This window comes from Triticum aestivum, chromosome 1B (genome assembly GCF_018294505.1).
Source record: "Triticum aestivum cultivar Chinese Spring chromosome 1B, IWGSC CS RefSeq v2.1, whole genome shotgun sequence".
Lineage (NCBI taxonomy): Eukaryota > Viridiplantae > Streptophyta > Magnoliopsida > Poales > Poaceae > Triticum > Triticum aestivum.
This window is the reverse complement of record NC_057795.1, coordinates 630554042-630568032: the sequence shown is the minus strand read 5'-3', so window position 1 is coordinate 630568032 and position 13991 is coordinate 630554042.

Below are 13991 nucleotides of genomic sequence, written 5' to 3'. Positions count from 1 at the left end.
ATGGTGTCATGCCGGTGACGATAGAGATCATGACAGTACTTTGGAGATGGAGATCAAAGGCGCAAGATGATCATGGCCATATCATGTCACATATTTTGATTGCATATGATGTTTATCTTTTATACATCTTATTTTGCTTAGTTTGACGGTAGCATTTTAAGATGATCTCTCACTAATTATCAAGAAGTGTTCTCCCTGAGTATGCACCGTTGCGAAAGTTCTTCGTGCCCAGACACCACGTGATGATCGGGTGTGATAGGCTCTACGTTCAAATACAACGGGTGCAAAACAGTTGCGCACGCGGAATACTCAGGTTAAACTTGACGAGCCTAGCATATAACAGACATGGCCTCGGAACACGGAGACCAAAAGGTCGAGCGTGAATCATATAGTAGATATGATCAACATATTGATGTTCACCGTTGAAACTACTCCATCTCATGTGATGATCGGACATGGTGTAGTTGATATGGATCACGTAATCACTTAAAGGATTAGAGGGATGTCTATCTAAGTGAGAGTTCTTAAGTAATATGATTAATTGAACTTAAATTTATCATGAACTTAGTCCTGGTAGTATTTTGCAAATTATGTTGTAGATCAATAGCTTGCGTTGTTGCTTTCATATGTTTATTTTGATATGTTCCTAGAGAAAATTGTGTTGAAAGATGTTAGTAGCAATGATGCGGATTGGATCCGTGATCTGAGGTTTATCCTCATTGCTGCACAGAAGAATTATGTCCTTAATGCACCGCTAGGTGACAGACCTATTGCAGGAGCAGATGCAGACATTATGAACGTTTGGCTAGCTCAATATGATGACTACTTGATAGTTTAGTGCACCATGCTTAACGGCTTAGAATCGGGACTTCAAAGATGTTTTGAACGTCATGGACCATATGAGATGTTCCAGGAGTTGAAGTTAATATTTCAAGCAAATACCCGAGTTGAGAGATATGAAGTCTCCAACAAGTTCTATGGCTAAAAGATGGAGGAGAATCGCTCAACTAGTGAGCACGTGCTCAGATTGTCTGGGTACTACAATCGCTTGAATCAAGTGGGAGTTAATTTTCCAGATAAGATAGTGATTGACAAAATTCTCTAGTCACCATCACTAAGTTAGCTCTTCGTGATGTTGAAATCGACGAAGGTAGAAATCAAGAAAGAGCATCAAGTATTGATGATTGACAAGATCACTAGTTTCAAGAAAAGGGCAAAAGGGAAAGAAAGGGAACTTCAAGTAGAATGGTAACAAGTTGTCACTCCCGTGAAGAAGACCAAAGCTGGACCAAAGCCTGAAACTAAGTGCTTACACTGCAAAGGAAATGGTCACTGGAAGCGGAAATGCCCTAAATATTTGGTGGATAAGAAGGATGGCAAAGTAAACAAGGGTATATTTGATATACAGATTATTGATGTGTGCCTTACTAGTGTTTATAGTAGCCCCTGAGTGTTTGATACTTGTTCGGTTGCTAAGGTTAGTAACTCGAAACAGGAGTTACACAATAAACATAGACTAGTTGAAGGGGAAGTGACGATGAGTGTTGGAAGTAGTTCCAAGATTGATATGATCATCATCACACACTCCCTATACTTTCGGGATTAGTGTTAAACCTAAATAAATGTTATTTGGCGTTTGCGTTGAGCATAAATATGATTTGATCATGTTTATTGCAATACGATTATTCATTTAAAGTCAGAGAATAACTGTTGTTCTGTTTACATGAATAAAACCTTCGATGGTCATACACCCAATGAAATTAGTTTATTGGATCTCGATCGTAGTGATACACATATTCATAATATTGATGCCAAAAAGATGCAAAGTTTATAATGATAGTGCAACTTATTTGTGGCACTGCCGTTTGGGTCATATCGGTGTAAAGCGCATGAAGAAACTCCATAAAGATGGATTTTTGGAATCACTTGGTTATGAATCATTTGATGCTTGCGAACCGTGCCTTTTGGGCAAGATGACTAAAACTCCGTTCTCCAGAACAATGGAACGAGCTAGTGACTTATTGGAAATAATACATACCGATGTATACAGTCCAATGAGTGTTGATGCTCGTGGCGGGTATCGTTATTTTCTGACCTTCACAAGATGAATTGAGCAGATATGAGTATATATACTTAATGAAGCACAAGTCTGAAACATTTGAAAAGTTCAAAGAATTTCAGAGTGAAGTGGAGAATGATCGTAACAAGAAAATAAAGTTTCTGCAATTTGATCGCGGAGACAAATATTTGAGTTACGAGTTTGGTCTTCAAATTAAACAATGTGGAATAGTTTCACAAACTTATGCCACCTGGAACACAACAACTTAATGGTGTGTCCGAACGTCATAACAATACTTTGTTGGATATAGTGCAATCTATGATGTCTCTTGCCGATTTACCGCTATCGTTTTGGGGTTATGCATTAAAGACAGCTGCATTCACTTTAAATAGGGCACCATCAATATCCGTTGAGACGACGCCTTATGAACTGTGGTTTGGCAAGAAACCAAAGTTGTCGTTTCTTAAAAGTTTGGGGCTGCGATGCTTATATGAAAAAGTTTTTCAACCTGATAAGCTCGAACCCAAATCGGAGAAGTGCGTCTTCATAGAATACCCAAAGGAAACTATTGGGTACACCTTCTATCACAGATCCGAAGGCAAGTTATTCGTTGCTAAGATGGATCCTTTCTAGAGAAGGAGTTTCTCTCGAAAGAAGTGAGTGGGAGGAAAGTAGAAGTTGATGAGGTAATTGTACCTTCTCCCAAATTGGAAAGTTGTTCATCACAGAAGTCAGTTCCAGTCATTCCTACACCAATTAGTGAGGAAGTTAATGATGATGATCATGAAACTTCAGATCAAGTTGCTACCGAACCTCGTAGGTCTTCCAAAGCAAGATCCGGACCAGAGTGGTACGGTAATCCTATTCTGGAAGTCATGTTACTAGACCATGATGAACCTACAAACTATGAGGAAGCGATGATGAGCCCAGATTCCACGAAATGGCTTGAGGCCATGAAATCTGAGATGGGATCCATGTATGAGAACAAAGTGTGGACTTTGGTTGTCTTGCCCGATGATCGGCAAGCCATAGAAAATAAATGGATCTTCAAGAGGAAGACGGACACTGATAGTAGTGTTACTATCTACTAAGCTCGACTTGTTGCAAAAGGTTTTCGACAAGTTCAAGGTGTTGAATACGATGAGATTTTCTCACTCGTATCGATGTGTAAGTCTGTCTGAATCATGTTAGCAATTGCCACATTTTATGAAATCTGGCAAATGGATGTCAAAACTGCATTCCTTAAAGGATTTTTTAAAGCAGAGTTGTATATGATGCAACCGAAGGTTTTGCTAATCCTAAAGGTGCTAACAAAATGTGCAAGCTCCAGCGATCCATGAATGGACTGGTGCAAGCATCTCGGAGTTGGAATATACGCTTTGATGAGTTGATCAAAGCATATGGTTTTATACAGACTTTTGGAAAGGCCTGTATTTACAAGAAAGTGAGTGGGAGCACTACAACATTTCTGATAAGTATATGTAAATGACATATTGTTGATCGGAAATAATGTAGAATTATTCTGCAAAGCATAAATGAGTGTTTGAAAGGAGTTTTTCAAAGAAAGACCTCAGTGAAGCTGCTTACATATTAAGCATCAAGATCTATTGAGATAGATCAAGACGCTTCAGAAGATTTTCAATGAGTACATACCTTGACAAGATTTTGAAATAGTTCAAAATGGAACAGTCAAAGAAAGAGTTCTTGCATGTGCTGCAAGGTGTGAAATTGAGTAAGACTTAAAGCCCGACCACGGCAGAAGATAGAAAGAGAATGAAAAGTCATTCCCTATGCCTCAGTCATAGGTTCTATAAAGTATGCTATGTTATGGAACATACCTATTGTATACTCTACCCTGGTTTGGCAAAGGAATACAATTTTGATCTAATAGTAGATCACTGGATAACGGTCAAGAATATCATTAGTGAGGACTAAGGAGATGTTTCTCAATTATGGAGGTGATAAAAGAGTTCGTCGTAAAGAGTTACATCAATGCAAGCTTTTACACCAATCTAGATGACTCTAAGTCTCAATCTGGATACATATTGAAAGTGGGAGCAATTAGCTAGAGTAGCTCCGTGCAGAGCATTGTAGACATAGAATATTTGCAAAATACATACGATTCTGTAATATGATAGACCCGTTGACTATACTTCTCTCACGAGCAAAACATGATCATACCTTAGTACTCTTTGGGTGTTAATCACATAGCGATGTGAACTAGATTATTGACTTTAGTAAACCCTTTGGGTGTTGATCACATGACGATGTGAACTATGGGTATTAATCACATACAGATGTGAATATTGGTGTTGAATCACATGCTGATGTGAACTAGATTATTGACTCTAGTGCAAGTGGGAGACTGAAGGAAATATGCCCTAGAGGCAATAATAAAGTTATTATTTATTTCCTTATATCATGATAAATGTTTATTATTCATGCTAGAGTTGTATTAACCAGAAACATGATACATGTGTGAATACAGAGAAAAACATAACGTCACTAGTATGCCTCTACTTGACTAGCTCATTAATCAAAGATGGTTATGTTTCCTAACCATAGACATGTGTTGTCATTTGATTAACGGGATCACATCATTAGGAGAATGATGTGATTGACATGACCCATTCCGTTAGCCTAGCACTTGATCGTTTAGTATGTTGGTATTGCTTTCTTCATGACTTATACATGTTCCTATGACTATGAGATTATGCAACTCCCGTTTACCGGAAGAATACTTTGTGTGCTACCAAACATCACAACATAACTGGGTGATTATAAAGGAGCTCTACAGGTGTCTCCGAAGGTACATGTTGGGTTGGCGTATTTCGAGATTAGGATTTGTCACTCCGATTGTCGGAGAGGTATCTCTGGGCCCTCTCGGTAATGCACATCACTATAAGCCTTGCAAGGAATGTAGCTAATGAGTTAGTTACGGAATGATGCATTACGTAACGAGTAAAGAGACTTGCTGGTAACAAGATTGAACTAGGTATTGGATACCAACGATCGAATCTCGGGCAAGTAACATACCGATGACAAAGGGAACAACGTATGTTGTTGTGCGGTTTGACCGATAAAGATCTTCGTAGAATATGTAGGATCCAATATGGGCATCCAGGTTCCACTATTGGTTATTGACCAAGAATAGTTCTAGGTCATGTCTACATAGTTCTATGACAATTATATTATGAGTTTATGAGTTTTGATGTACCGAAGGAGTTCGGAGTCCCGGATGAGATCGGGGACATGACGTGGAATCTTGAAATAGTCGAGACATAAAGATCGATATATTGGACGACTATATTCGGAGTTCGGAAAGGTTCCGAGTGATTCGGGTATTTTTCGGAGTACCGGAGAGTTACGGGAATTCGCCGGGGAGTATATGGGCCTTATTGGGCCATACGGGAATAGAGGAGAGAGGCCAAAAGGAAGGAGGCCTGCGCCCCCCTCTGGTCCGAATTGGACAAGGGGCGCAGCCCCCCTTTCCTTCTTCCTCTCCCCCTCTTTCCCCTTCTCCTACTCCAACAAGGGAGGTGGAATCCTACTAGGACTAGGGAGTCCTAGTAGGACTCCACACTTGGCGCGCCCCCTCCTAGGGCCGGCCTCCTCCCCCCTTGCTCCTTTATATACGGGGGCAGGGGGGCACCCCATGACCCACAAGTTGATCTACGGATCGTTCCTTAGCCATGTGCGGTGCCCCCCTCCAGCATATTCCACCTCGGTCATATCGTCGCAGAGTTTAGGCGAAGCCCCGCGCCGGAAGAACATCATCATCGTCACCACGCCGTCGTGCTGACGGAACTCATCCCCGACGCTTTGCTGGATTGGAGCTCGGGGAACGTCATCGAGCTGAACGTGTGCTGAACATGGAGGTGCCGTACGTTCGGTGCTTGGATCAGTCGGATCGTGAAGACGTACGACTACATCAACCGCGTTGTCATAACGCTTCCGCTTACGGTCTACGAGGGTACATGGACAACACTCTCCCCTCTCGTTGCTATACCATCACCATGATCTTGCGTGTGCGTAGGATTTTTTTTGAAATTACTACGTTCCCCAACACTAGCCTTCTTCTTCTGCTCTCCTTCTGTCTCCTTCGCCCCTTCATTGTTTGCTTTTCCTCCTACGTCCTCCCGGATACCTCTCTTTACGAGTACAATTACCTTGTCCCCGGATTCTTCCCCCATTGCTGCATCCTATGTGCTGGCTTGCATCGACCCCCCTCTTTCAGGAGTCCTCTACTTTGCTGGCCGATCACCTTTCTTTTGGCTTGCGTTCTTCTCTTGCATTCCCAGCCCACTACCACCGTCAGGTGTAGAGCTGATGTCCTTCTCATGGGCCGCTATCTTGGAGTTGTTGCAGTCCGTGCTTGTCATTGCTTGGTTGCCCACTAGGAGCACCTTTCCTGCAATACCTGGCTCCTGATCGACCCCTTGTTGCTGCCCGTGCATGTTCATGGGCTCAAAACTAGGAGGGAACTTCGGGCTCTGTTCCTTGGTTCTTACGCCTCCATCATCAGGGTTGTACAGAGATAGGGCTTTGTTGTTGCCGACCCCCTCCCCTGTACCCTCCACCATCCCTTCAGCTGGACTAGCGACCGGTTCCTTGTACTTCTGAGATCCCTCACCTTTGTTGGCCGGATCAATCTTGATGGCGCATACTGCATCAATCGCTGCCTGTACCAGTGGGTTGTTGATGATCTCCTTTGGGACGTCCCTGTATCTCGCAGCCGACAGTCCCACTGGAGCTCTTCTCTCTTTCTCGGATATATCTGACTCGAAGATGAGGAAGCTCCTAGCACTACTGCCTTCAGGCACCACAAATCCACCTCTAGTGCTACTTCTTTTGAACGGGGAGGCACGCAACGCAGCCGAGAATCTCATCTTTTGGAGTTCTGCGGATAGCTTACATTCGCGTTGGCCATGCCCAAGATACCCACAAAAACAGCACAAGCGGGGGAGTCTCTCGTACTTTACATTGAGGAAGTACACTTCGTTCTCGGCATGATCATGAAATTCTAGCTGGCTATGGAGCGGCTCATCAACATCATGTTTTACCCGAACCCTAATGGACTCTCCCCAAATCCTCCCTTCACTGTCCGGGTCTACCTCAAGTACTTCACCAAGCTCAACACCAATCATACGAGCCACATGGTCGAAGAACATGATCGGGGGGGGGGGGCATAAAAAATCCAAGCCCAGATCGGCATGTGGGCGACCTCCACGTCCCCCGGCCTAGCGCTTCTGTCCACCGCCACCATCAAGAATGGGTCGCCCCGGTGTGTCCAAGGCCCATTGTTGAGGATGAAACACCGATCGCCTTCCCGCTCGAACTCGAGGAGGAAGCGGTTATTCTTCTGTGGCGAGTAGTTGAGGCGTCCCTGCAGCCCCCACTTGTTCCGCAGCTCCTGGAAGAGGCCACTGACGCTGAAGAGCTGCACCGAGAAGAACAGTCCAATGGTGAGCCAGCGTGAACGCATGGCCTCCCTCTCCTTGGACAGGTTCAGGATACCATGTTCGGAGGCATATCCTCCACTCTGACAGGGAAGACAGGAGCGACAGCCTCACCGGGACCGCCATACCTTGCTCCATGCGCCGCCGGTCCTCCCTGTTAGACTGGGGTCTGGTCAGGTGCGCCACGGCCATGTGAGGGGCCGCCGTGCTCCAGTAGCCCGGCCACCCGCTCCAGCTTGCCGCACAAGGCGATCTCCTCTTCCTGGCTCGACGACATCTTGTCCTTTCCTTTCCCCTGGTTAGCCATGCTGGTGTGAGTCTCGACAGTGGACAGGAATTCTGCAAGGTGAGATCTGCAACCCGTCTCTCTGTGGATCTTTATAGCCCCTAGGCGAGCCGATTCCTTTGATTCTGCCAATTGAGGTGATCTCATTTGATTTCTTCCACCCAGGGTTGCAGGTGATCCCTGTAAACATGGGATCCGGCTGCCACCTCCTTTATACGGTGGATCACCATGATCTGGTTTGTCTTGGGGAAGAACCCTAGATGTCTGATCCTTTCCCAAATTCTGATCCTCACATCCTCTCTCAACCGCTTGAACTTCTCCTTGATTCTCTCAATCCCCAGATTCGGATCCTCTCGGCTCTCATCTTCCTGATTTTCCAGTCTCACCTTCCTTTTCGTCGCCTGAAAGTGCGTTATATCGACTAGAGGGGGGGGTGAATAGGCGATTTTTATGAATTCTTCACTGAGGAATTTTCTGGTGAGGAAATTCCTAAATGAAGAACTACTTGCAGTGGAATAAGTACTCAGAAGGGAACATAACAGAACACACGCATAGTCATCATGATGAAATGAATACAAGCACATAGTACAGAAAAGCGTAAACACATGATAACACAAGGAAGAAGATGATCAGACTGAAGAAATAAAACTGAGGAAATTGAGAAAGTCTTCAGTCTAAGTCTTCAAACAGATATGAACAGGCACACAACAACATACATGAGGAATTTAAAGAGTTGAGGAAATAGAACCAGTAAGCTCGGTGAAGACAATGATTTGGTAGACCAGTTCCAACTGCTGTCTCAGTTGTACATCTGGTTGGAGCGGCTGAGTATTTAAACTCGAGGACACCTAGTCCCGGACACACAGTCCTCACCGTATTCTCCTTGAGCTAAAGTCACACAGACTTCGCCCAATCACTCATGGTAAGTCTTCAGGTAACTTCCGAACCTTCACAAACTCGGTCACTCGGCGATCCACAATTCCTCTTTGATGCTTTAGACCTTGACGCCTAACCATCTGGAAGAAGCACAGTCTTCAAAGGAAACAAGCGTCGGATCCACGCAGGATCAATCTCTTCAGTGATGCTCAATCACTTGGGGTTTTGTAGGTTTGGGTTTGGGATTTCCTCACTTGATGATTTTCACTCAAAGTCCTCGGAGGATGGGTTGCTCTCAACTGACAAGTGTCAGTTTCTCTCGGAGCAGCCAACCAGCTAGTGGTTGAAGGGGGCGGCTATTTATAGCCTAGGGAGCAGCCTGGCATGATAAGACATAAATGCCCTTGTCTGATATGACCGTTAGGTGGGTAGATATTTAGGCACAGCTGGCACGTAGCACAGCAACGGTCGGAATATTTGAGGTTCGAATTCCTCAAGGCTATCATGTTCCTCACTTGGTAGGCAATCCGCACTGGAGAATTCCTAACTCTTCAGTCAGAACAAATTCCTCAGAGACCAGAAGAACTTCGTCTCTGTCACTGAAGAATATGGCTGAACAGTACGAGATTTCCAATGGATTCACTCGAAGGGATTGGTAGGTGTAGGATTTGAGTTGAGCATCACATGGAAATTTTTCCTTAGTATTTCCTCGACCCCTTTAACAGTACGGTGTTTCCTATGACTCAAGAAGGAGAAAATGAAACTATGAAAAAAAAGTCTTCGCGCTTCATGTTCCTCGAATGAATACCAAGTCTTCAAGGTCACACCAATTTCTTCACTTTCAAAGTCTTCAGAAAGTCTTCAGAAATCCAAAGTCTTCAGTCGAAGAACTTCATTTTTAGGGGTCAACTTTCTCTGTAAATATCAAACTCCTCATAGACTTATAGACCTGTGTACACTCACAAACACATCAGTCTCTTAACTTATAAGTCTTCAATACACCAAAATCACTAAGGGGCACTATATGCACTTACAATCTCCCCCTTTTTGGTGATTGATGACAATATAGGTTAAGTTTTCAATGGGGATAAACATGTGAAGTGTAAATACTGATATTGAGGAATTTGATTGCAAGATATAGAAGAACTCCCCCTGAAGATGTGCATAGTGAGGTATTTGATTTTGAAGCAATGCACACATGAAGAGTATAATCATGGAGATCTCCCCCTATATCTTGTAATTCATGAGGTATTTGCTCTTGAAGCAATGCACGCATTTGACATATAATATGAGGAATTTGAAATGCATGATGAAATATGGTGACTGATGTGATTCAGCATGCGTGCATTAACATTAATGAGGAATAAGCATGCAGAAGAACACAACAAAAGTATCAAGCCACCATAGAGTTTAAGTTTACAACTCGATCCAGCAAAGTCATTAGAAGAACGAGAGTTGTAACTTAGCAAAAAAACGCCCATATATAGACCCACTTGAAGACTAACTCAAATTTCTCCCCCTTTGTCATCGAATGACCAAAAGGGTTAAAACTGAGGACTAACGCCCCTGAAGAATATCATGATGATGGAGGAGCGCCAGCGTTGTCAGGGTCTTGAGTCGTTGTAGGGCCTGCTGCAGTGTCGTCCAAATCTTCATTCTCGTCCGTGGCGCGTGATGAAGAATATGAGCTGGCCACCAAGGAAGGAACCTTGACCTTCTTGAATTTCTTCGGAGGAGGTGTAGACCAGTCAAAGTCTTCCTTGAAGCCCATTTGCTTCAGATCTTCTTCACCATATAGATGTGACATAATAGCCCAGGTGCGATCAAATACTTCATGGAGGTAGTAGTGGTTTTTGTTCACTGCATTGTGTGTAGAAGTCATGTTGTGAAGAATAGAGCCAAACTGACGCTTAACCCATTTGTGATTCCGATTGACCTTCTGGTGAAGACTTATGAGCAATTCACGGTCAGTCATCACACGTGGAGCAGTAGCTTGAGGACTTGACTTTGGAGCATTGGTAGCAGAATCATGTGTGGCAGAGTCATCATTGGTGGAATAAGATGCAGCTTTGCGGAACTGACCATCCAATGGACGAATGCCTTCATCGATCACAGCCGGTGACTTGCCCTTCTCATCAGATGAGGAAATTGTCCGCTTGAGGACTTCAATTGGGGGCAAGTAGCTGCCATGGTTAAGTGTATCAGCCTTGTAGTTGAGTGAAGACCTTGATCTGAGGAATCTCATGATCCATGGTGCATAAGGCTTCAGCTCAAACGATGAAAGTGCAACATTTGCAAGAGTCCTCATGAAGAAATCATGGTAATTGATAGGAATACCATGCATGATGTTGAAGAGCATATTCTTCATCATCCCCACAATTTCTTCATCTGAAGAATCATGTCCTTTGATTGGGCTGATAGTCTTCGTCAGAATGCGGTATATGGTTCTTGGCACATAGAGCAAATCCTTCACGAGGAATTTGGTCCTTTGAGCTTGTCCAGACTTCAATGGCTTCATGAGCACTTGCATATAATGATCAGTAAGTTCAGGTCCATCATATAGACAGCGAGCGCCTTCTGGTGGAGGACTGATTGGCAGGGCACGAAGCAATTCAGTGGCAGGTGCCTTGTAATGAGTGTTTTCCGTCATCCAGTCCAACACCCATGATTTGACGTCAGCAACATCGCCTGTGATATGCAAAGTTGCGTAGAACTGAAGAATAAGCTCTTCATTCGAATCAACAATGTCAGTGCAGAAATTCAACAAGCCTGCATCGTGAAGCATACTGAGAACCAGCGTGCAACAAGGCATAGATTCCATGTCCACGTGAGGAATGTGCTCATGATCGAAGACTTTGTCCTTGTCAAATAGAACTGAGGAATAGAAGTTGGCCTGGCTGGCTATCCAGAAACGATTCCTTCTAAGACGAGCATTGCCATAGGGGTTGAATTCAGTGAAGAATACGTGCTCGCCGAAGAAATCATCAGCCTTGAATTTTGGCTTCTTGGAGAAGGTATTCTTGGGCTTGGGCTGAGGGGTGTCAGTGATTTGCAGTATCACCTCAGGAATCGCAATCTCAGGTTCCTCATGCTGAGGGATTTCAGTTTCTTCTATAGTTGCAACCTGAGTCATCACTTCTTCATTCACAGTTTCTTCAACACTAGTGGCTGGAATATCTTCATGAATAGACGGGGTTGCACGTGGTTCATCAGATCCCACTTGTACTTTAGTAGTGGCCGGGGACTGGGGAACAGCTTGGAGAGGAGTGAACAGTGGAGAATTGGGGTGCTGACTTTCCCAAAAATCATCATTGAGCACTGGTGTGGTACATCCAATGTCCACATCCTCATCTTCAATTTCTTCAACACCTGCCTCTTCAATAGTGAACTGAGGCACAGGTGAGGAAATGACAGGGGTTGAAGAGATCTCATCCACTTCAATTTCTTCGTCCAACTGCTCTGTCGAAGCAGCAGATGGAGTTTCTTCATCAGATTCCTCGGGAATCTCATATTCTTCACCAAAAGGAACAAGGTCCTTTGATGGCATTGATGAGACGGGAATGGCATCAATTGGATTGTCAATTGAACTGATCAGAGTCTTCATCTTCTTCGGAGCTGAAGAATTTGATGAAGTTGATGCCTTCCTTTTCTTCATCGCTGCATGTTCTATAGCCTTGGTCTTCTTCACATCAAGAGCAGATGGAAGGATAGGAGTTGGTGTAGGCGTAGGAGGTACAATTTCTTCAGGCGCAACTGTTGCAGTTGCCCTGGCTTGTTCACTTTCCTTAGGCGCATCACTAGTGGATGCCCTGGCAATATCATCAGCTGCTGGAATGGAGTCATCAGCCCTGGTATTCTCATTTTCTTCAGCAGCCATACTGACATCAGCGGTGCTGACATGTTCTTCAGTGGGCTGAGCAGATTCTTCAGCCTGAGGAATTTCAACATGCATCGGAGCAGTGGCAGTTGAAGAGAAAGTCTTCGTCAGATTAACGAAACATACTTTTGCTCCCTTCCAATCAGCATGATACCAATTGAAACCATCACTCAGTTGCTTGATTTCAGCTTGTACAGAAATGAGTTGTTCGGGTGTAAGATGAGGACATTGTCCTTGAGGTAGCGCTGTTTCTTGTATTGCGCTTTTTTCAGCCTTCGTCCTTCTTCATATTTCCATTTCTCTTCCTCAATGAAGTGAGTGAGAACATGGTTTTGACCAGGAGTGAGGTTCATCTCCGGCAAAGGTGTAGCTGGGTCCTTGTGCCATAAGTCAATGAAATCGAGGATCAACTTGGGATCCAGAAGAAGTGGCACATTGCTGCCTTTGGCTCTAGCGGCCCTTGCTTGCCTGTCTCTGATGATTTTAGCAAGTTCATCATCATCCGCTTCATCATCATCAGAGGGCACTTGGAAAGTGACTTGCTTCTTTTGAGGACTTGGTCGAATACCTCGTCCAGCAGTGGCCTTTTTCTTCAGCAGTGAGGGTCCAGCTGAGGAAGGTCGAGCAGCTGAGGAGCTTGCAAATGCTCCTGAGGTAATAGAGAAGAATTGAGTCCTTTGGCACGTGGCAAGATGCACAGGTGCCGAAGATTTTGTTGGAGCAGCCGAAGACTTTGTCGGAGGAGGAGGAGCAGACTGAGGAATTGGCCGTGAGGGCTTTGAAGATGCTGGCCGTGAGGGCATTGCTGAGGAGCTTGGCCATGAGGGCATTGAAGGAGAAGCACTGGACTTGTGGGCAGGCTTCTTTGGCATAGCCTTTCTGGGCTTACTATCAGAGGCCTCAGCAGCGTTAGCAGCAGCAGCAGAATCTTCATTGAATTTCCTCACTGCCTCTTTTGCTTGCTTGGCTAGTTTGGCCTGGTGCCTAGCCCATTCAGTAGCATAGTCCTCACCGCGCTTGAGGCTGGTGGGATCTGCCAGTTGGCCAGGTCTCAATGGAGGTCTTGAGCATGGAGGATTTAGCGTGAATTTCTTCATGTACTTGGGAGTAACATATCTGTACTCCCTCCATTCTCGTGCCCATCTCCTCTCAATTCGTTGTATGCGCACCTTGCACTGATTCTTGTCCTCCTTGCCAAACTTGGCCTCATATGGAGTGCAATATCCAGCATAAATGTCCTCAGGGATTTCAAACGCTGTGTTGACCTCAAGCCTTTTTCCTCCCTTCTGCGGCTTCTTGGCAGCCATTTTCTTCAGCTGAGGATTAACAACTGAAGTTTCTGAAGATGTATGCAACTTTTCTTCGAGGAACATTGCAAATGAGTTAAGTTGATGAGAACCTAGTGATTCAGCAGCAGACATTTGTACCTGTGAA